The 22,034-nt window shown below is 42.7% G+C and overlaps 1 protein-coding gene across 1 annotated transcript in view; it reads left to right on the top strand.

Annotated features, from left to right (window-relative positions):
- The window catches only part of B3GAT2 (beta-1,3-glucuronyltransferase 2), a 97,390-nt gene that overhangs the window by 37,907 nt on the left and 37,449 nt on the right, over positions 1 to 22,034 (top strand). The window lies entirely within an intron of this gene.

Consider the following 22,034-nt stretch of genomic DNA (forward strand, 5'->3'; position numbering starts at 1 on the left):
GTATCACAGTTTGCCTGTTAAATGAAAAGGCTACTGGACTAATGAGACCAGTCATTGGATTTGGCTAAGAGCCTCAGATCCCCGCACCAAGCGAACTATATGGTTGTCCATATTGAACACATTGTCATAGAGTAACTTGCTCTCTGCCATTAATGAACTCCAGACCTTTGAAACATTTGAGTATGTAGCAAAGAATCAAAGTTTAAAGGGGACAACAGCTTAAAATATTGGAATATGTCAGACATGTTATATGAAAAAGATTTCTGTAAACCTAAGTATAATTTACCTGTATATAAAGTTTTCCTTTTTTGATAACCAAATAAAGATTAACATACTTATTGGCAATTAGATAATTATATCCATAATTTCAATAAACACCACATTCTACTAAGTCACATAGACCCATAAAGGGATAGAAGGGTAGACAAAGCTCATTTGACTTTTCTTGAAAGACATCCGTGACAGGAGAGAGGATGGGCTCATGGGAGCTGCAGAGACCTCCAAAGCAGTATGTAACCTGTTCTCTTAGTCTTCTGTAGTGTTATCCTAACAGCGGTATAACAGTATACAATAACTTCATGCTGAGAATTGGGTTCTTTTCTGTAACAGTTGCTACTTTTCTAGAAATTTTTGAGGAAAATAAAAATTTTAAGGGTTCATTGATTTGACTATGCTTAGTTCACAGATACATACAACATACACACCTGAATTTGGCCATTTAGTCTCTTTAACAGGGTTAACAACTATATTCAAGCTGAACCTTTTTGTCAAGGACACCACCACAAATCATATTATCTTCTTCCTCTTGCATTCAGAGATGCATCCATGAGGGTACTTCAAAAAGTGTGGAAAATGAAATTGAAAGTAAGTTTATTTTGATGCAAAAAATTTTAAAGTCCACAATACAAGGATTCTTTTTTTTTTTTTTTAAACTTTTATTTAATGCATATAAATTTCCAAAGTACGACTTATGGATTACAATGGCTTTCCCCCCATACCGTCCCTCCCACCCACAACCCTCCCCTTTCCCACTCCCTCTCCCCTTCCATTCACATCAAGATTCATTTTCGATTATCTTAATATACAGAAGATCAGCTTAGTATACATTAAGTATGGATTTCAACAGTTTGCTCCCACACAGAAACATAAAGTGAAAAATAATAGATGATTTTTTTAAATGATGATGAAATCAGAGCAGACCTATTGTCATGTTTAATCCCAGTGAGAGTCAAGTTGGGAATTGATAATTTCTTTCTTTTTCTTTCAATACAAGGATTCTTCAAAAAAGTTCATAGAAAATGCATATTTTTAAAAAATTATGGATTTCAATTTTTTGCAACAAAATAAATTTACCCATTAATTACATTTTCCATTAACTTTTTGAAGTACTGTTGTGTTGAAAGATTGTCTTATGTTTGATAATTTCAAGCTTGACCACTTAAATGAAGAGATTACCAAATCTCTCATGGTGAAACCACATCTTCCTCTTGTAATTAAGTAACGCATGGAATGATACTTCAAAGGAGAGTGAATATTTTATTTTCCAACAACTTTTATCTTAAAACAGTTATGACACATACTTTCTATAACAACAGAAATATGGATCCATTATCTGCCAATGTATTTTTAAAAGATTTATTTATTTATTTGAAAGAGTTACACAGAAAAGGAGAGGCGGAGGGAGGGAGGGAGGTCTTCCATCCATTGGTTCACTCCCCAGATGGGTGCAATGGCTGGAGATGTGCTGATCAGAAGCCAAGAGCCAGGAGCTTCTTCCAGGTCTCCCACATGGATGCAGGGGCCCAAGCACTTGGGCTATCTTCTACTGCTTTCCCAGGCCTCTATTACACACCTCTTGGTATTCACTGCAAATGAACACTTCTCTTTAGAAACCCAACAGGCAAAAGCATAGTCCCAATCTTAGGAGAAAAACCTGTCAACCCAGAATACTGTACCCTGCAAAGCTACCATTTATGAATGAAGGTGAAATAAAGACCTTCCATTACAAACAGAAATTGAAAGGATTTCTCACTACTTGTCCATCCTTAGAAAAGATGCTTAGGGATTTGGTAGAAATGCAAATTAGTATAGCTGTTATGGAGAATAGTATGGAGGTTACTCAAGACACTAAAAATAGATCTACCATATGACTCAGCTATCCCACTTCTGGGTATATATCTGAAGGAAATGAAATCGGCATGTGAAAGAGATAATATACTTTTGTGTTCATTGCAACCCTATTCACAATAGCCAGGATACAGAATCAGAAAAGGTCACAAGGTGCTAATTACAAGGGTATATGAATATGTTAAACACAGTAAACTCCACTAATGAGTATATTTTGCTTTAGGTAACTTACATCTCAACAAAATTTATTCAAAACAAAAAAGTAATTAGGGTGTTTCAATATGAACTCATGCTTGAAGGGCCTGGAAAATTAATACCCCAGTAGCAAAAAAAAAAAAAAAAAAAAAAAAAAAAAAAAAAAAAAAGTGACACCCAGATCTTAGTTTGCAAATACTACTCTTCACTGGAAGAGATTGCTCCTAGGGGAAATGGCTGATTCCAGGGAAACCCTGAGATGAACTAAAAAGGCAAAGAGGCCGGCGCCACGGCTCACTAGGCTAATCCTCCGCCTTGCGGCGCCTGCACACAGGGTTCTAGTCCCGGTCGGGGCACCAGATTCTGTCCCGGTTGCCCCTCTTCCAGGCCAGCTCTCTGCTGTGGTCCGGGAGTGCAGTGGAGGATGGCCCAAGTCCTTGGGCCCTGCACCCCATGGGAGACCAGGATAAGTACCTGGCTCCTGCTATCGGATCAGCGCGGTACGCCGGCCGCAGCGCGCTGGCCACGATGGCCATTGGAGGGTGAACCAACAGCAAAGGAAGACCTTTCTCTCTGTCTCTCTCTCACTGTCCATGGAACTCTGCTCAGTGATATGGGGTAGGGTGAGTATCCAGGGTAGCACCCAAGTTGGATTGGGGTAGATCTCTTGTTAACAGAAGAAGGGGATGATTATCTCTTTTGTTCTGATCATACCCTCACCTCCTCTCCTCCAAAGTGATCAGTGCCCAGGTGTTAGCCCCCAGTGGTTGCAACACTCATCAACATCGCCCTATGAACTGCATGAATGATCTGCGCAGTCCTCACTCTGAACACAGATCCCGTTGCAATGACCCACCCTAGCCAACCAGAGAGCTCTGAGCGCATGGAGCCACAGACAGTGATTGCCCAGAGACCCAGCTATACCCAGCACCCTCTCATGCAGCCACCAAATCCCCACACTCTCAGAACACAAAGCTTCCACAGTCACTGGGACAGAGGTTCCACTCTGCCCTACCAGCCTGTCCAGTCCAGAGAGGCCAGTGTTCCCCTAACCCAGCTATCCATAGGTAATCCACCCAGGCATCTTGAGCCCAGGAGCCTCACAGTCCTACGTAGGTGCCCAGCCCCGTGTTGATCCTCCCAACCAGGCTCAAAGTCCGTGGCGACTGCGGATTTTTCCCTCTGCTAGAATCTCTGGGTCAGAAACATACATGGGAGCCCCTGGCCGAATGCTGCCCTCTCCCCACCACCGCCACCCATGCTGCTGAGATGGTTTCCTGTCTCAGCCAGTTGCTGTGCACTGCGACAAGGGCTTCCACAGCTGCCACCCAGCCCAAAATGGCACTGCCGCTCAGTCAGGTGCCGGATGCTGGTGAGAGAAACACATCCCTTTTACTTCTGCTGGGTCCGCGGATACCCGCTGGCTCCTAGGGTTCCAGGCCAAACTCGTGCCGTGCTGTCCCTCCAGCTCATCAACATGGCCTGCTGCAGTTTGATCTCTCCTCCGTCTTCAAGCTGTCGCCCGCTCTGGCTCTCGGCTACTCAGTGTGTTGTGTCCACGCCTTCCACACAGGTCTGCGGCATTCCTCTTCCTTCCACAGAATTTCCACTCCAGTTTCTCTAATTCTTCCCTGAGAGTGCACTTTCTATACTTTTATTTTTTAACTATTTATCCCTAGCCTAGTGCAGAACATTGTTCCCTATTCCGCTATGTTGGAATCTGATTTGTATATATTGAATGATACTTGCATCCCTGAGATAAATTCTATTTGTTATGGTCAATTGACGAGCCCAAGGCAACTTCAACTGGCTGACAAGGTCACAGCAGAAGGTCTGTCTCAGCAAGGCATGAGAAGGACAGCTGTGGTCCTCTTGGTGGTTTTAGGTTTGATGGGAACTACAAGCTGGAGCTTCCAGTGGCCCTGCTGATAATTGCTGTATTCCTAATTTTATAGAAGAGCACTTAGTCTCATAACCTCCAAAATGTCCATTGCCTTGTAGAATTTTAATCAAGCAGAATGTTAGTGTAGAAGAAAGGGTTAATGCCTTATGCAAGGTTGAGCTGTTTGTAGAAAAGAATTAAAAGGCAACAGGCTCTCTGGTATATACTTCCCACTAGAATATAGATAGATGTTAATAAAGCTTTAATTCACTATATGCTACAAGTACTACAATGGTTAGGATGTCAAAACTGTAAAATAGATCTAAGTAAACCTTTAAATAAGTGCAATAAAGAAATTAAAGAATTACCGAAAAAATTGCAAAGAGGGGGTACATTTTGAAAAGGGTCTGCTTTGAACCTGGGGCTTCTAGTAAAGATTAGATTAGGAAGGTACTATTCTAGTTTATGTAGCCAATTTCTGCAAAGTTCAGCAGCACTCGAGGCCTTGGCTTGTGTGGGCAGCCTGTTATCTTGCACCTGTCTGTGATTGTAACCCATGCTCTGAGTATGCCCTTGAAAATCAAAAAAATTGTAATTAGGAAAAATGGACAACAGGCTTTTCATTGTAAGAAGAAAAAATCATTGTGTGGCTTATAATATAAAAATAAAGTCTGGTGCTCAAAAGCCAGAGCCATGCCATCAGCCTTGCTGTGAGTGTCTCTCATTTCTTTGAGTGCCGACACCTCTCACACCTTGGGGCCCCTGAACTGGCTGGAGCTGGTCTCCGGCAGTCATTTTTTTTTTAAATTGGTGTGTGGTTGAGTGGTTGAGTTCAGTTTTTCTAATATTTTGTTGAGAAAATTTGCTTCTGTGGTCATCAGGTGCATTTGTCTTTAGTTGTTGTAGGTGGTGGTGTTTTTCTGTGTCCTAGTCCGCTTTTGGAATCAAGGTAATTCTTGCCAGGTAAAATGAGTTTGGAAGTGTTCCCCCTTCCCTTCAGTTTTTCAGTTTGAGAAGAATTGATGTTAGTTCTTCCTCGTGATTCTGATCTGTAGCGCCAGGATTAATGTAGTAGAGCTGCCACATGAAGTCTTCACCTTCGTTTTAAATGTTACCTTCAGATCACAGAGTTGGGTGGAATTCAGCAGTAAAACCATCTGTTCCTGGGCTTTGCTTTGATGAGAGACATTTTGTTACTGATTCACTTTCATTATTCATTATTAATATGTTCAGGTTTTCTTTTATCTTGATGGTTCAGTTTTGGTCATTATGTGTGTCCATAAATTTATCAATTTCTTCTAGGTTTTCCAATTTGTGAATGTTTATAATAGTCTCCAATGATCCTTTGTAATTTTGTGGTATCAGTTGTAATATCTCATTTTTCATCTCTATTTGATCTTTCTCTTTTTTCTTTGTCTAGATAAAGATGTATCAATTTTGTTTTTCCCTTCAGAAACTCTTACTTTCATTGATAATTCTCTACATGTTTTAGTTTATTTTGTCTGCTTTTTTTTCCACAAACCACCCAAAGAATCTGTTCTGCCCTCAGTGTGGGTTCAATTTCTCCTGCAGTCTCCCACCGGGTTGCCAAGGTTACCGAATTTTAGCGTCTCTGGAGAGTACTCATGTGACCTCCGTGAGTTCTCTGACCCACCGTCTCGTCCCCCCCCCACCACCACCTCAGTGCATTAGCTCTACCCTTTCACTAAATCCTAACCTCCTGGTATTTCACCCCACCCCCCAGAGTCAGGTTTTTCTGTTTGAGTTTGCGCTCAGCTCTGAGTTCGCTCACAGCCCTCGAGCTTTCTATTTTTTAATGTAGGCATTTATTGAATAAACTTCCCCCTTGGTATTGATTTTCCTGTATCTAGTAAGTTTTGGTGTCATGCTTCAATTTTTGTTTGCCTCAATGACTTTAAATTTTCTTTTGATTTCTTCAGTGATCCAGTGTTCATTCAGAAGTATGTTGTTCAGTCTCTATATATTGCTATAGTTCCTAAAGTATCTTGGTTGTTGATTTCTGGTTTGATTCCATGGTGATCAGGAACAATCTATGACATGATTTGATATCTTTGAATTGGTTCAGACTTGCTTTGTGGCCTAAAACATGATCTTTCCTCGAATTTTCATGTGCTGATGAAAGCAATGTATACATGGAAGCTTTTGGATAAAATGTTGTCTATTTAATTTGGTCTATAGTACAGTTTAACTCTTAGGTTTCTTTATTGATTTTCTTATCTGGATGATCTGTCAATTGAGGAAAGTGGGGGTGAAGTCCCACCATTGTTATTGTATTAAAGCTTCTCTCTCCCTTTATATAAAATAAGTTTTATAAAATTGGGTGCTCTGGCATTAGGTGAATACACATTTACATATATCATCTTCTTGTTGAATTGGTCCTTTGATCTTTTTATAGTGACTTTCTGTGGTTCTTTTTATGATTTTTGTCTTGAAGTTCATTTTGACTAACTATAGCTTCTCATTCTTGCTTTGGTTTTTGTTTGCCTAGGATTTCTTGTTCTATCTTTTTACTTTCATTCTGTGTTCTTCTTTCCTGGTGAAGTGAGTTTTTTATAATCATTATATCACTGGGACTTTAAAAAAAAGATTTATTCATTTGAAAGGCAGAGGCAAAGAGAGAGAGCAAGTGAGAGGGAGGGAGGGGGAAGGAGAGGGAGGAAGGGGAAGAGAGAGGTATTCCATCCACTGGTTCACTCTTCAGATGGCCACAATGGCTGGAGCTGTACAGATCTGAAGCCAGGAGCCAGGAGCTTCTTCCAGGTCTCCCACATGGTTGCAGGGGTCCAAGGACTTGGGCCATCTTACATTGCTTTTCCAGGCCATAGCAGAGCTGGATCAGAAGTGGAGCAGCTGGGACTAGAACCGGCACCCATATGGGATGCCAGCACTGCAGTCAGTGGCTTCACCCACTATGCCACAGCGCTGGCCCCTGGGACTTACTTTTAAGTTCTAGCAGCCAGTCTACATCTTTTTTATTTTTAACATTTTACTTCAGAAAACAAATGTTGATCTAGTAATACAAAGAGTTCCCATATACCTATCATCCCACCTCCCCTATTATTAAAATCTCATATCGGTTTGTATCTTTTAATGAGAGGATTTAGTCCATTTACATTCAATGTTGTTATTTTTAAAAAATCTTATGAGAGCTGGCATTGTGTTACGGTTGGTTAAGCTGCCGCTTGTGACCCTGGCATCCCATATGAGCACCGGTTCCAGTCCCAGCAGCTTTGCTTCTGATCCTGCTCCTTGCTAATGTGCCTTGGAAACACATCAGCAGATGACCCAACTGCTTGGACCCCTGCCATTCACATGGAAGACCAGGATGAAGCTACTGGCTCCTGACTCCAGCCTGGCCCAGCCCCAGCCATTGGGGCCATTTGTGGAGTGAACCAGCGCATGGAAGATCTCTATTTATCCCTCTTTCTGTGTAAGTTTGCATTTCAAATAAATGAATAATTTAAAAAAAAAACTTATCTGAAAGGCAGAGAGACAGAGAGCTCTTCCATCTGCTGGTTCCCTCCCAAATACCTGCAGTTTCTGGGCTGAGGCAGACCAGTACTAGGAACCTGAAACTAAATTTGGGTCTCTCATGTGGTTGGAGGGATCCAAGTATTTGAGCAACTAGCTTCTACTTACTAGGGTACATATTAGCAGCAAGCTGGAGTCAAAAGTGGAACCAGGACTCAGATCAGGCACTCTAATAAGGGGTGTAGGTATCCCAAGCAGCATGGTAACCACCGTGTGAAATGCTCTCCCCCAAGGTAATTATTGATGAGTAATGGTTTTGTTTTGTTATTAAAATTTTTTTCTTCGGTTGTTTTGAATATTCTTTGTTCTTTTCCCACTGGTTTTACATACTTTATGACTATAGTTATCTGTTTTTGCTTCTGTGTGTGGAACTCGTTTAGCTATCTTTGATAAGTCTGGTCTGGTGGGGGATGAATTCCCTCAGTTTTGCTTGCCTTGTAAAGTCTTTATTTCTCTCTCATTTATGAAGGATAGTGTGGAAAAGGCCTCCCCAAGGTCAGACAGAGAAAAAGAAACTTAGCCTGGAAATTAAATATGATCATTATCTGCTTGCCTATGAATGCTTCAACTATAGTTATTATCTGCTTATATGTAACCATTTCAGGTACTGCTCACTAGTACAGAGCAGTGGTGTGGGTGGGAAAAAAATCATCAGTAACCATGTCTGCATGGGCAGTGTTGTATCACTGCCTGTGGCCGCCATGTGACATTAGAATATCCAATCAAATGCATGCACGTAACCATGTAAGCGAGACAAAGAAGCTAAAGTCATAGATAAGAAAATACCCCTCTTTGTTCCAGGCTTAATCTTTTCGGATACAAATCCAACTGAGTCTTATGCCAGCATAAATTAAGACAACTTCCCAGCCTTGGTGTCTAGTCCATGTTCACAAATCTCACTACAATAGCTTTGCTGAGTATATTATTTTGGTTTGCAGTTATTTTAGAACTTGGCATATGTCATTCCATTCCCTCCTGACCATTCAGGTTTCTGGTAAGTAATCTGCTGTTAGTCTGATGGTAAATTTTTTAAACGATTATTCATTCATTCATTCATTCATTCAAAAGGCAGAAAGAGATCTTCCATCTGCTGGTTCACTCCACAAATGATTACAGCAGCCAGGGCTGGATCAGGCTGGAGCCAGGAGCCAGGAGCCAGGTCTCCCATAGGGGTAGTATGGGCTCAAACATTTGAGTCATCATCCACTACCTTCCAGGTGCATTAGTAGGAAGCTAGATCAGAAGTAGAGCAGCCAAGATTCCAACTGGCATTGCATGCAGTGGTTTACCCAATGTGCCACAACACTAGTCCCTCTTACAGATTTTGGAATTATTTGTTTTATGCTTTTTAAAAAATGCTTATTTATTTTATTCATCTACTTCAAAGAACAAGAGAGAAAGATTTCTTCCATCCACTGGTTCATACCCCAAATACCTGCAACAGCCAGGGCTGGCCAGGCCAAAATTGGAGCCCAGAACTCCATCCAGGTCTCCTACATGGGTGGCGGGAGCCCAAGAACTTGAGTAGCCATCTGCTGCCTCCCAGGAGTCATTGGCAGGAAGCTGGATCAGAAGCAGTCCTGACACTGGTAGATGATGTGGGCACACCAAGCAGCAGCCTTATCCACTGTTTCACAATGCCTGCTCCTTGTGCTATACTTTGGGGAGCTTGGTTATAGTTTATTTTGTTGAGGATTTTTCCTGGTCATACCTGCTTGGGGTTCTTTGGGCCTCCTGTGCTTAGATGTCCAACTCTTCCTCAAGATTGGAAAAATTTCCAGTTATTGTTTCACTGAGTTGCTTTTCTATTCCTGTACTCCTTTCTTTGCCCTCAGGAATCCCCAAATATTTGTTAATTTAATGGACATCTCAAAGGCCCTGGAGGTTGTCTTTATATTGTGTCTGTCTCTCTCTCCTCTCTCTCTCTCTCTCTCTCTCTCTCTCTCTCTCTCTCTCTCATCTGATTGGCATATATCAAAATACCTGTCATCAAGTTTGGGTGTTTTTTTTTCCTACTTGGATCAAGTAAGTGTATTATTGAGGCTTTTAACTGTATTTTTCAGCTCACTCACTGAGTTCTCCATTTTTAAGATTTCCATTTAATTCCTTTTCAAGATCCCTCTTTGTTGAATGTCTCATTCATATCATGCATTGTTTTTCTGATTTTTCAGCTTATCCTCTTTCATCTCTTTGAGCATCCTAAGAGTTATTTCTTTCAATTCATTATCAGACATTTTGGCAAGCTTCTCTTTGGAGTCTGTCGTAGAAGCAGTATTGTGTTCCTTTGAGACAATAATAATTCCATGCTTTTTCATTGTTCCCATGACCCTACACTGATAATTGTGTATATGGCAGATTGGTTGTTTCCTTTTTTAAATTTATCTCAGAAGAACATCCCCATCTTCAGTTCACTCCCCAAACACCTACAATAGCCAAGGCTGGGCCAGAGCTGAGAACAAAATCCACTTCACGTGCCTTAGAGTACATAACATAATTAAGTGAAATTGTTATTGTATAAGTAGTATTACTTTACTTGTATTAAAACCTAAAGAAGCCAGCACCATGGCTCAATAGGCTAATCCTCCACCTAGCGGCGCTGGCACACCGGGTTCTAGTCCTGGTCAGGGCACCAGATTCTTTCCCGGTTGCCCCTCTTCCAGGCCAGCTCTCTGCTGTGGCCAGGGAGTGCAGTGGAGGATGGCCCAAGTCCTTGGGCCCTGCACCCCATGGGAGACCAGGAGAAGCACCTGGCTCCTGCCTTCGGATCAGCGCGGTGCGCCGGCCACGGTGGCCATTGGAGGGTGAACCAACGGCAAAGGAAGACCTTTCTCTCTGTCTCTCTCTCTCTCTCTCTCTCTCACTGTCCACTCTGCCTATAAAAAAAAATAAAATAAAATAAAAATAAAAACTAAAGAAATAAAATTTTGGCATGGTTTATTTTCATTAATTTTTTTTGACAGGCAGAGTTAGTGAGAGAGACAGAAAGGTCTTCCTTCCATTGGTTCACCCCCCAAATGGCTGCTACAGCTGGCACACTGCACCAATCCAAAGCCAGGAGCCAGGTGCTTATCCTGGTCTCCCATGCGGGTGCAGGGCCCAAGCACTTGGGCCATCCTCCACTGCCTTCCCAGGCCACAGCAGAGAGCTGGACTGCAAGAGGAGCAACTAGGACAGAATCTGGTACCCCGACAGGGACTAGAACCTGGAGTGCCGGCGCCACAGGCAGAGGATTAGCCTAGTGAGCTGTGGCACTGGCCTTATTAATGTTTTTAATCATGCCCCCCTCCTACTTATTTCTTTTGATCTTTATGGTTTGTTTCTAATGGTACCTTTTATGAATAAATATATAGGAACATTCCTCATTTCCGTACAAAATGCTGCTGCCTTCCATGCTCTTGAAATGCATGGTTTGTCTGGTCTCTTTACACTTTCTCATTTGAGAGAAGTATCTCCCATGACAGTTTGAGCTGGGAATGAATTGTGATTGGGATGTGGTTCCAGCATCTGGATTGTGATAGGGAGTGGAGAGTGGAGAGCCTGCTGTGGCCAACAGGGAGGGCCAGCACCGCTCAGAGGACACAGACACTCTGCCCCACTGTTGCCATGATGGAATGCTAGCTCAAATTGCCAGATTTTCAGAAAGGTCAGAAATCTTTGAACTTTAATAGATCTCAATTAAAACACAGAAGATCTGTGCAGACCAAACCAAACTTTTCTATAGAGTCACCTGTGGCTACATGCTTTACCTTGTAACCATTCATCTGCACAATTAAAAAAAATGGAAAATGAGTAAAAAATTGACAGTCTAGAGAATAAGCCTGGCTCCTACATGATAGAGGTGAGTAGAGAGGGACTGATTGCCATAGGTGCTTTCGGATTGGATTTTTTTTTCATAATAGGCTTTATTTTTAGAAGAGTTTTAAATTTTAAAAGATATTGAGAAGATACTGGAGGGTTCCCATATACCCTTATCTCATGCCCAATTTTCTCTATTGTCAGTGTTTTACATTTGTATGCTACACAAGATACACTTTTTTTATTTGAAAGGAAAAGTTAGAGATCTTCCATCTGCTGGTTCACTCTTCAAATGGCTGCAGCAGCCAGGCAGAAACCAGGAGCCTGGAACTCCATCTGGGTCTCCCACTTGAGTGGCAGGGGCCCAAGCAGTTGGGGCATCATCTGCACATTAGCAGGGAGCTGGGTCAGAAGTAGAGCAGCTGGGACTTGAACTGGCACTCATATGGGATGCTGGTGTTGTAGGTGGTTTAACCTGCTTCACCACAATACTGCCCCACCCCATACAATCAATTGACCAACAGTAACTAAATCCCATGCTTCAATCATATGTTCATTTTCACTCAGTGCTCTTTTCTGCTTCAGAACCTCATCCAGGGCACCACGTTACATTTAGTCATTAGATCTCCTTAGGCTCCTCTTGACTGTGACAATTTCTCAGCTTTTCTTTGTTGTTGATGACCTTGGCAGTTTTCAGGAGCCTGGTATATTGTAGGATGCCTCTCAAATGGAATTTATTGGATATTTTTTCTCGTGATTAGAGTGTGATTATGGTTTCTTACTGGGGTCTAGTGTGCCATTTTCATAAAATTATGTCAAGAGTACCTGTCACCAACGTTATGTTCTTGGTTGTGTTGTTCCACCTTGACCATCAGGAGCTGTTTCAGATGCCTGTGTCCCGTTGATGCACTCCCATCCACAAGGGTTTGTGTAGGGAGAATTCCGTTATTTTATGTTTCTTGTACTGCAAACCACTCCAGGTTCATCTTGTGTATTTCATTTCTCATTCTTAGAATCAGCCATTTCTGTAAGAATCTTTGAATCCTTTTAGAAGAAAATGTCACAGAGGATATGTGTCTTTCTGGTTATATAACATCAAGGATACATACTATCAGCGTGATTTGGCACTCTTGATGTTAACCTTGATCATGGAGCAGAGAGAGAACAGATCAGATTTCTTCACTGTGGAGCTAGGCACCCCCCACTGTATTTCATGCTGTGCTCTGGGAGGAAATCCCTTTGTGTAGCCCCCACCTGAAGACTGGAGAAATGTGCTCCAATTCCCTGTGGGAGGTACAAATAGCTACATAAATACTTGGAATTCTGCTTGGAAAATTTATCTATTCTTCATCTATTTATTTACTTATCCAATCCTTTGTTTATATCAGTGTGAACTCATGGGTATCTGTTGTACACTTCGAATTGTAATCAAAGACTATTTTATTGTTCAAATTATTCCAGCTTTGGCCTGTGAGAACCATTTCGGCAGACTCCTGTGTTCCCTGTACATGTCCCATCAATGTGGGAGCTTGTTTTGTTTGTTTCTGTTTTTGTTTTCTTTTTTGGCACTTAGTTATTTTCTGGCTATATAGGATACCCAAGCTCACCATGTGTATTTTCTGCCCCAGTCCTAAAATCAGCTACTTTACCAAGCAGATCTAATTCCTTTGCAGCATTGTCCTGGAAGCCAGGACCTGTGAACCAGGTGTTGTGGGGAGCAACTGAGACTAGACTAAGTTACTGGAATTAAGACTTATTCTATGCATCTGCTCTCCCACAATATGGCGCTGAGAGAGACCAAACAACTTCTACACAGCTGCCTCCAGTTTGACCAATAACCTGCAGGAGCTGATCCTGCTCCTGATTGGAGGAGAGCAGCGTGCTCAGCATGTGGGTAGCACAGTTGGGATTGGTGGAAGAGGACTATAAAGGAGGAGAGAGACAACATGCACCAGGAACATCCGGATAACATCTGAGCAGCCCCCGAGAGAGCCGGCCAGCGGTGTGCCACTCCTCCACAGAAGCGGGGAAAGCGGCAGGGGGTGCTGCCCCTCCACGGAGGTGGAGGGGCCAGCAGCTAACCCGGGACAGCATTGTTCCTCCGCAAGTGAGGGACCGGCAGCTAACCCAGGAAGAGCCGGACAAAAGAACAGCGCATGGTCCAGTGTCGTTCCTCTACGAATGGGGGAGCGACAGGTGTGCTCATTGCTACTAGAGTGCCCATGCTTCCAAGATGCACAACTGGGAATCATGGGTCTATACACTAGCCTGGTATAGCATACATCTATGAGTATACCTGTATGTAATCAATTCTGCCTATATTAAGCTAAATACAGTTCATACTGGTGTCTGTAATTCTAATCTATTACCACATAGAGCATTCTTACTGATCAGTAAATTCTTACTTCAAGGTCCACAATCCAAAATGTTTCTATTTTATTAATAAACCCAGGGATAAGGCTGCAGAGTGTTCCTCTCAGAGACCTGGGGCGGGGCTGGACTTTCTTTCTTCCTTTAAGGCGTTTGGTCTTCTATATTCAAGGGTCAGTGCTAATCAGGCCCTCAAGGAAGCTCCAACAGATCCCAGATCAGGTAATATTTTTGTCAATAACTCTCATAACACCACCCAGTTCCTTCATGGCCATTAGTGACGTAGGAATTAAGTAACTGAATTTATGTTAGTTGTGTCCTTGCTTTCTCTCAGAATGTTGGCTTCCTGAGACAAGGACCTTGTCTGCCTTGCACGGGGCCTAGCATCGGACTGGACACACATTATGTGCATGAGAGAAAGGTGAGGTGATAACTATTTAAATACAGATGATGTGGTAGGATTACATTCCTCAGTACACTAAGTTTTTAAAAGTTTGTTATTTCAATAGTTAAAATATGCAAAATAAATGCAAAATTAAAGGAAGTATAGGAAAAATTTGAAAGTCAATCTTCAACCCAACAAGGTAGGAGAAGGATTGAGAATATAGCATTAAGGCCATTTCTGCTTTCTGGAGCTTTTAGCTCCTTAAAATAATTTGTGTACCTCAAAGGTGACATGGTGGAAATGGCACTCCGTGTAAATCAAAATAGGTATATATATATATATATATATATATATATATATATACCTATGTCCAAGACGATAGAAAGTTACATGAAGGACACTGACTGTGTGGAAGGAACAGCAATGGGCTGAGTAACAGCCATTGCAGGAAATGGGTGGAGAAATCATTAAGAGGCAGATGCAAGAAGAGGAAGGGGGCCGGCGCCGCGGCTCACTAGGCTAATCCTCCGCCTAGCGGCGCCGGCACACCGGGTTCTAGTCCCGGTCGGGGCGCCGGATTCTGTCCCTGTTGCCCCTCTTCCAGGCCAGCTCTCTGCTGTGGCCAGGGAGTGCAGTGGAGGATGGCCCAGGTGCTTGGGCCCTGCACCCCATGGGAGACCAGGATAAGTACCTGGCTCCTGGCTCCTGCCATCGGATCAGCGCGGTGCGCCGGGCGCAGCGCGCCGGCCGCGGCGGCCATTGGAGGGTGAACCAACGGCGAAGGAAGACCTTTCTCTCTGTCTCTCTCTCTCTCTGTCCACTCTGCCTGTCAAAAAAAAAAAAAAAAAAAAAAAAAAAAAAAAAAAAAAAGAAGAGGAAGGACAGGAGCAGACATGGTGCTCATTTTCAAGCTGTTCCAAAGAGAAGTCATGGATATGTTGGATCATATAAATGTCATCCTGTGTTGGAAGATTGGATGTTTGTGAACAGTGAGATTGAAAGGGACCCTCATTTCCTGATCATGGCCTCTCTATTAAAATCTTCCCCAGATTTGCTCTGCTTTTTCTTTTGTGTCTTTAGTTTGTTGGTCCTGTTAGATGTGTTGGTTTTTGTTATGCCACTGAAACCGGTAAGTTTAAAGAACAGGAGACACAGTATCACATCTTTTATTATAACTGCACTCCTTAAAGTTGCCCATAGCATTTTAAATTTGAGAAGATCAAAAACTATTCATTTTCCTTTGGAAAAAAATAAAACAAGGTTTCAACTAGTGCTGTGTCTTCAGGGAAGCTAAAGGCGTTTGTTTCTGCTTTCCTCTAAGGGCATTCTGATGAGTGCCTGGCATGTGATCCTCTGAAGTGCTCCCGTCCCTGAAGCTGGCAATTAGTCATCTCCTGTGGAGGCACCAAAAGGACACAGCTTAGAGCCGCAGAAGGAAAAGTGGGCCAGAGGACCCGGAGCTGGTTGTTGATGAGGGTCACCAGGCAGGGCGGGCAGAGCAGTTATCTGCCTCCTCCTTTTCCTAGGAAAGACGACAATGCAGCACACAAGCACCAGCAGCCGAGGAGTGCGGGGTGCACCAAATGTACCCTGTGTCCTTTACAAGCCTTGTGTCTCCGGAAATGGTTCTGGACGTGAGTTCAGCTGGTCAGCGTTGGTACACAAGCCCTGTCTGGTTAATGAAAGATCATGACACTGGTGTTCAGCAAGTGGGAACAGAGTGCCTTTGGGGGCTAGATCTGGTTTTCATACTGTGACTCTTAAAAATACGTGATTGCTGTCTCTGTATCTTACAGTCCATTGCTTTACTCCTCTGTTGTAGGTTGGGGCTCACCCCAGGCCCTGAAGTGATGCCTGTTATGTCAGTGCTATTTTTGTATTAAGAAAGCTTTTGAAGACTGAGAATATTTTAGTTATATGTAGGTAATTCCATTTTTAACAGTCACAATCTTTGCTACATTTCCCCCCTCTTAGAAGAGAAAGTGGCTGCCAAGGAATCCTTAAAGAGCATAGATTGAGTGGAAAGGACACAGAACAAAGGAGAGATCCCGCGGGTGAGATGCCGAAGCTCTGTAAATAGCTGTGCTATTTTCCTTTGAAATGTCTGGCGCGCTCTACATAGGACAGTGGTCATGTGCAGAAGGGCTGTGTGCCTATCTCTGTGATGACGCCCTTCGGAGCGCAGCGCAGAGCGGTGCATAGACAGCAGGGCATCTGAATCCTTTACAGTGTTTTAACTATGAAAATGGCAGGCTTTGAAAAACTTAGTGTACTTAGAAACCTAATCCTGCCACATCACCCGCATTTAAGTCATTACTGCTTCCCCTGTAATACCCAACCTGTCCGGAAAAAATAAAACGTGAACAAATACTCACTGAGCTGTGCTCCAAAATTCAGAGTATGCTAAGCAAAGCCTACATTTTCTAGCATGAAACTGGCATAGAAATGTGAGGTTTTGCTGCCTCTCATTACCTAGAACCCTAGGTGATTCTATGTTCTGTGGGCAAAAGCCTACATATCTCTCACGGTGTACCTCCAGTGAAAAATTGGCCATAAAACTTGCTTAATTACTACGGCCAAGTTAATCGTTCCCTTCATGGTAGTCCCACAGTTGTTCTCTTTAGCAGCAATCTCGCTCCATCTCCTTTAAAAATGTTTTTATTTGTGATTCTGTTATTGTTTGTGTCCCATTTTGATTAGAACTTCTCGTGCAAGGCTCAGGTACAAGCTGATTGATTGTCACAGGTGGGCCCACCTTTAAATTCCACCTGCTGCTTCAATACTTCGTTAGAGTTATTTGGCACCTGCTGTATGCAGGGCACAATATTATATAATTGCAAGAGGGTATAGATGCCGGAGATGGGTTCTGGTCATCAGTTTTTCAAGATGTGAAAATTTAGTGTCCCGGTCAAAAGCATTTTAGCAACTGAAAAATCATAGCCATTTTATGAAAATGCCTTCAAAAACAATAATGCTGTTTTTAGTGCCTTACAGCTATGAAGCCATTCTGTTCACTTAAAAAGCATGTATTAGATGTAACAAGTTTCTTGGCATTTAGCATGTTTTATATATGACAAAAAATTGAAATGTTTTTATTTTCTGCATTAAGGTTGGGAATAGGAACCTGAAGGTGGAGTGAGTTGGGAAGAGGTGCTTAGTAAGTTTCCTGGATTTTTGTCCTACCTATAGAGAAAAATCTAGGATTTAAATGTTAATATGAATTCAAGAATGAAATCACCTGAGAGATGATGCTGAGAGAAAGTAAAGACCTAAGTGAAAGAAGAGAGAAGTCGGGCCGGCGCCGCGGCTCACTAGGCTAATCCTCCGCCTAGCGGCGCCGGCACACCGGGTTCTAGTCCCGGTCGGGGCGCCGGATTCTGTCCCGGTTGCCCCTCTTCCAAGCCAGCCCTCTGCTGTGGCCAGGGAGTGCAGTGGAGGATGGCCCAGGTGCTTGGGCCCTGCACCCCATGGGAGACCAGGAAAAGCACCTGGATCCTGGCTCCTGCCATCGGATCAGCGCGGTGCACCGGCCGCAGCGCGCCAGCCGCGGCGGCCATTGGAGGGTGAACCAACGGCAAAAGGAAGACCTTTCTCTCTGTCTCTCTCTCTCACTGTCCACTCTGCCTGTCAAAAAAAAAAAAAAAAAGAGAGAAGTCCTGTTGTTAGGTTACAAGACTTGCTCTTGGTAAAGTGGCATTCTGACCAAATTAATATGTAGATTCAATGTGTCTCATTGGATATTTGCTTTAAACTGACTCTATTTCATTTGGAAATGAAAAGGACCCACAAAAGTAAAAACAGCTTTGAAAATGAGGGGAAAAGTTGGAAGACTAACAGTACCTGATTCCCAGAATTACAAGGGTACTTCAACAGTTGATGAAAATGGAATTAAAAGAGAAGTTTATTTTGTTGCGAAAATTTTTAAACACCATCACACAAGGGACCTTAGAAAAGTTGGTAGAGGAGCTGGCACTGTGGCTTAGAGGTTTAAGCTGCCATCTGCAGTGCCGGCATCCACATGGAAGCCGGTTCAAGTCCCGGATGCTCACTTCAAACCCAGCTCTCTGCTAATGTGTCTGGGAAGCAGCAGAGAATGGCCCAAGTCCTTGGGAAGCCTAGAAGAGGCTCCAGCTTTCACCTGGGCTAGCCCTGGCCTTTGCAGCCATTTGGGGAGTCAACCAGCAGATGGAACACCTCTCTGTTGGTCTCTGCTTCTCTCTCTAACTCTGCCTTTCAAGTAAATAAATAGTTACTTTTTTAAAGTTGGTAGAATATACATGTCATGAAAAACTATGTATAAATTTAAATTTTTGCACCAATACTTAGCTTTTAATTCCATTTCCCACAAATTTTTGAAGTACTTTCATTTCATAAATGGTAAATCAAGACAGTGTGGTAGTGGGATGAATATCACCAAATAAACCAATGGACATCCAGAAATAAACCCACATACACCTTCAGATATGCACAACTGATTTGTGACAAGGGTGCAAAAGCAGTTCAGTTTTCCGAGAGAATTAGAGGAAGTTGAAATAATTGGATATCCATATACAAAGAGTAAAAATCCTTTACTCAGCAATCATCTCATATATGAAAATGGGTCATCATTTAAATTTATAATAGAACACAGTATTAGAACTACAGTACTCCCAGAAAGTAGGAGAAAGTCCTTGTGACTTTGGATTAGGCAAAAATATTTTAGTTACAACGCCAAAAATATGACATAAAGGAGCAGATTGCTAAATTGGTCTTTATCAATATTAAAGACTTCTGTTCTTCAGAAGACACTGTTATGAGAATGAAAAGGTGAGCCACAGACTGGGAGAAAATATTAAAGTCATTTATTTGATAAACTATTTGAATGCAGAATATATAACTCTCAAAACTCAATAGTACAAAAACAGCCAATTTGAAAAGTAGACAGGAGATCCCAGCAAACATTTACCAGAGATACAGTTGGCAGTAAGAATATGAAGATGTTCAACTTCATTAATCACTAGAAAAATAGAAATTAACATCATGAGACACCACCTATTAGAGTTGCTATAATTGGAAGGGGACACAGTGGTACAGGGGTTAAGCCACTGCCTGGGATGCCAGCATCTGAAACTGGAGTGCTGGTTTGAGTTCTGGCTGCTCCACTTCTGATCCACCTCCCGGCTAATGTGCCTGGAAAGGCAGAGGAAGATGGCCCAAGTACTTGGGCCTCTGCCACCGATGTGGGAGACAAGGGTGGAGTTCCTGGATCCTGATTTTGGCCTGGACCAGTCCTGGCCATTGAGTCCATTTGGGAAATGAACCAGAAGATGAAATTTCTCACTCACTCGCTCGCTCTCTTAAAAAATAATAATAAAGAATTGTTAAAATTGGAGGACTGACAATGCCAAATGATGGTGAAAATGTAGAGGAACTGAAATTGTCAGACAGTGGTAAGAGTAATTAAAATGCCACAATGACTTCAGAAAACAATCTGGCAGTTCCTATGAAAGCTAAATGGGGAGCTGGCATTGTGGTGCAACAGGTTAAGCCACTGTTTTCCACAGCCTGTATCACTGCATGGATTTGAGTCCTGGCTGCTCTGCTTTCAATCCAGCTTCCTGCTAATGTGCCTGGAAGGCAGTGGGAAATGGCCCAAGTGTCTGGACCTCTGCCACCATGTGGGAGATCAGGGTGGAGTTCCTGGATCCTGGCTTCAGTCTTGCCCAGATCCAGCTGCTTTGGCCATTTGAAGTGTGTCTGTATCTGTCAGTCAGTCTTTGTCTCTCACTCACTGTGCCTTTCAAGTTGATGAAAATAAACATTTGCAAGAAGTTAAATGACCATCCCCTAAATGATGTAGTCATTTTACTCCTAGTTATTTTTTTAAAAAATGAAATCCACAGAACTGCACACAAATAATCATACAAGCTTGAAGCAGCCCATATGTCCATCAGTAGGAGAAAAAACAAACTGCAGTGTATCCACACAATAGAATACCATTCAGCAGGTGTTTGGCCTAGCAGTCACGATGCCTGCATCCCATCTCAGGGTACCTGAGTTTGATACCTGCCTCTGCCTCCTCACTCCAGCTTCCTGATAAAGTATATTCTGTGAGGCAGCAGTGATGGCTTGTTTAGTTGGGTCCCTGGCACCTACTTGGGAGACCTGGATTGAGTTTCCAGCTCCTGACTTTAGCCTGGCCTACTACTGGCCATTGCGGGCTTTTGTGGAATGAGTCAGAATGGGAGTATTCTGTCTCTTGCTGTCCTCAAAGTTTTTTTTAAAGTCTAAGAAAAAAAAAGAGAAATGACCTACTGATACATATTACAGTGGTTGAATGTGTCATTACGCTGAGTGGCGGAAGCCATACTCCGTCTCCCACCCTCAACCCCATGGTGAATGATTACATTCATATACAATTCTAGAAAATTCAAACCAATCTGTGATTTCCTAGGGATTGCGGGATATGAAGGAGGACTGGAGGGATGGGTGTAAAAGGGAGAAAGAATACTTTTGGAGGTGCTGGATATGTCAATTATCTTTCTTGTAGTGATGACAGAGACAGGGATCTTCCATGCACGGATTCACTCCCATACACCCAAAACAGCTGGGGCCAAGCCAGGTGAAGCTTAGGAACTTGGAACTCAGTCTTGGTCACACACATGCGTGGCAGGAAACCAAGTATTTGAGCCATCACCTGCTGCCTCCCAGGGTGCACACCAGCAGGAATCTGGAATTGAGAGTTCAGCAGGCACTCTGATATGGGTATCTTAACTGCTGTGTCAACCACCCCCCCCCCAACCCCCTTCAGTTTTATAGCAATAAAAGTTAAACACTGAGGGCCACTTCATTCAGCCATGTAGGTTATGGGCTGTCCAAGGGACGTTAAGCCATAAAAGTGAGTGGATCTTAAATCTAGCTTGTTCCAATCTATGGGCTCTAGCATGGGGTATGTTTGTCTGAGAAAGGGACAGAGTCTTCTTCACATGCCTTCAGGAAAGATGGTAACCATTTTCTGCAACATTATTGCCTGGAGTCAGCAAACTTCTTGTGAGTGTGTTTCCCCTCAAAGAAAGCCAGCAAGTATTCAGTTGAGGTTTGTATTTAACCAAATTCTGCTGTGTCTAGCAGTGTGTGCAGCAAGAGGAGCAGCTACTCCTGCTGCCTGTGTGATGCATCGTCCTCTCCAGTTCACTCTGTTGGAACTGTTAAGATGCATGTGGTTTTTTTTTTCTCCCTTTGGGGGATGCCTGGTGTCTGTACTGTGTTTGGATTCCATTATGAATGTTCCCAGCCTAGATTTCTGTGTCTCTGTTGCAATAAAAAATTTGGACAAAGGACACTCTGTGGCTCCTGTGACCGAGTTTTTGCTCTCCTTGAATCATGAAATTCCTAAATGGGAATTAAACCTTCTCACTTCCAAAGAGATGAATCATGGTTTAGAAGAGTCAACTTTAACACAAATAGAAAACATTCGATAGTCACAACTGACCTTCAAATAAGTGATAGTCATCTTATTTCTCTTAAGCGTTGAGTCACCAGCTGAATTTATACCAAGTACAGAGCTGATGGCACTGGGTAGCCCAACAGTGATGAATTTGGGTGGAAGTTATTGACAGAAAGATTCTCTTTGGAAACCTTCAACCTTTGAAATATATACTGTGCCCTCCTATTTCTTTTATGTGGAGCACATTCGCTCCCTCCACCTTTTTTTTCCCCCTAAGGAAACTTAACTCATCTCTTTCCCTG

Source organism: Oryctolagus cuniculus, chromosome 5, assembly GCF_964237555.1.
Source record: "Oryctolagus cuniculus chromosome 5, mOryCun1.1, whole genome shotgun sequence".
Lineage (NCBI taxonomy): Eukaryota > Metazoa > Chordata > Mammalia > Lagomorpha > Leporidae > Oryctolagus > Oryctolagus cuniculus.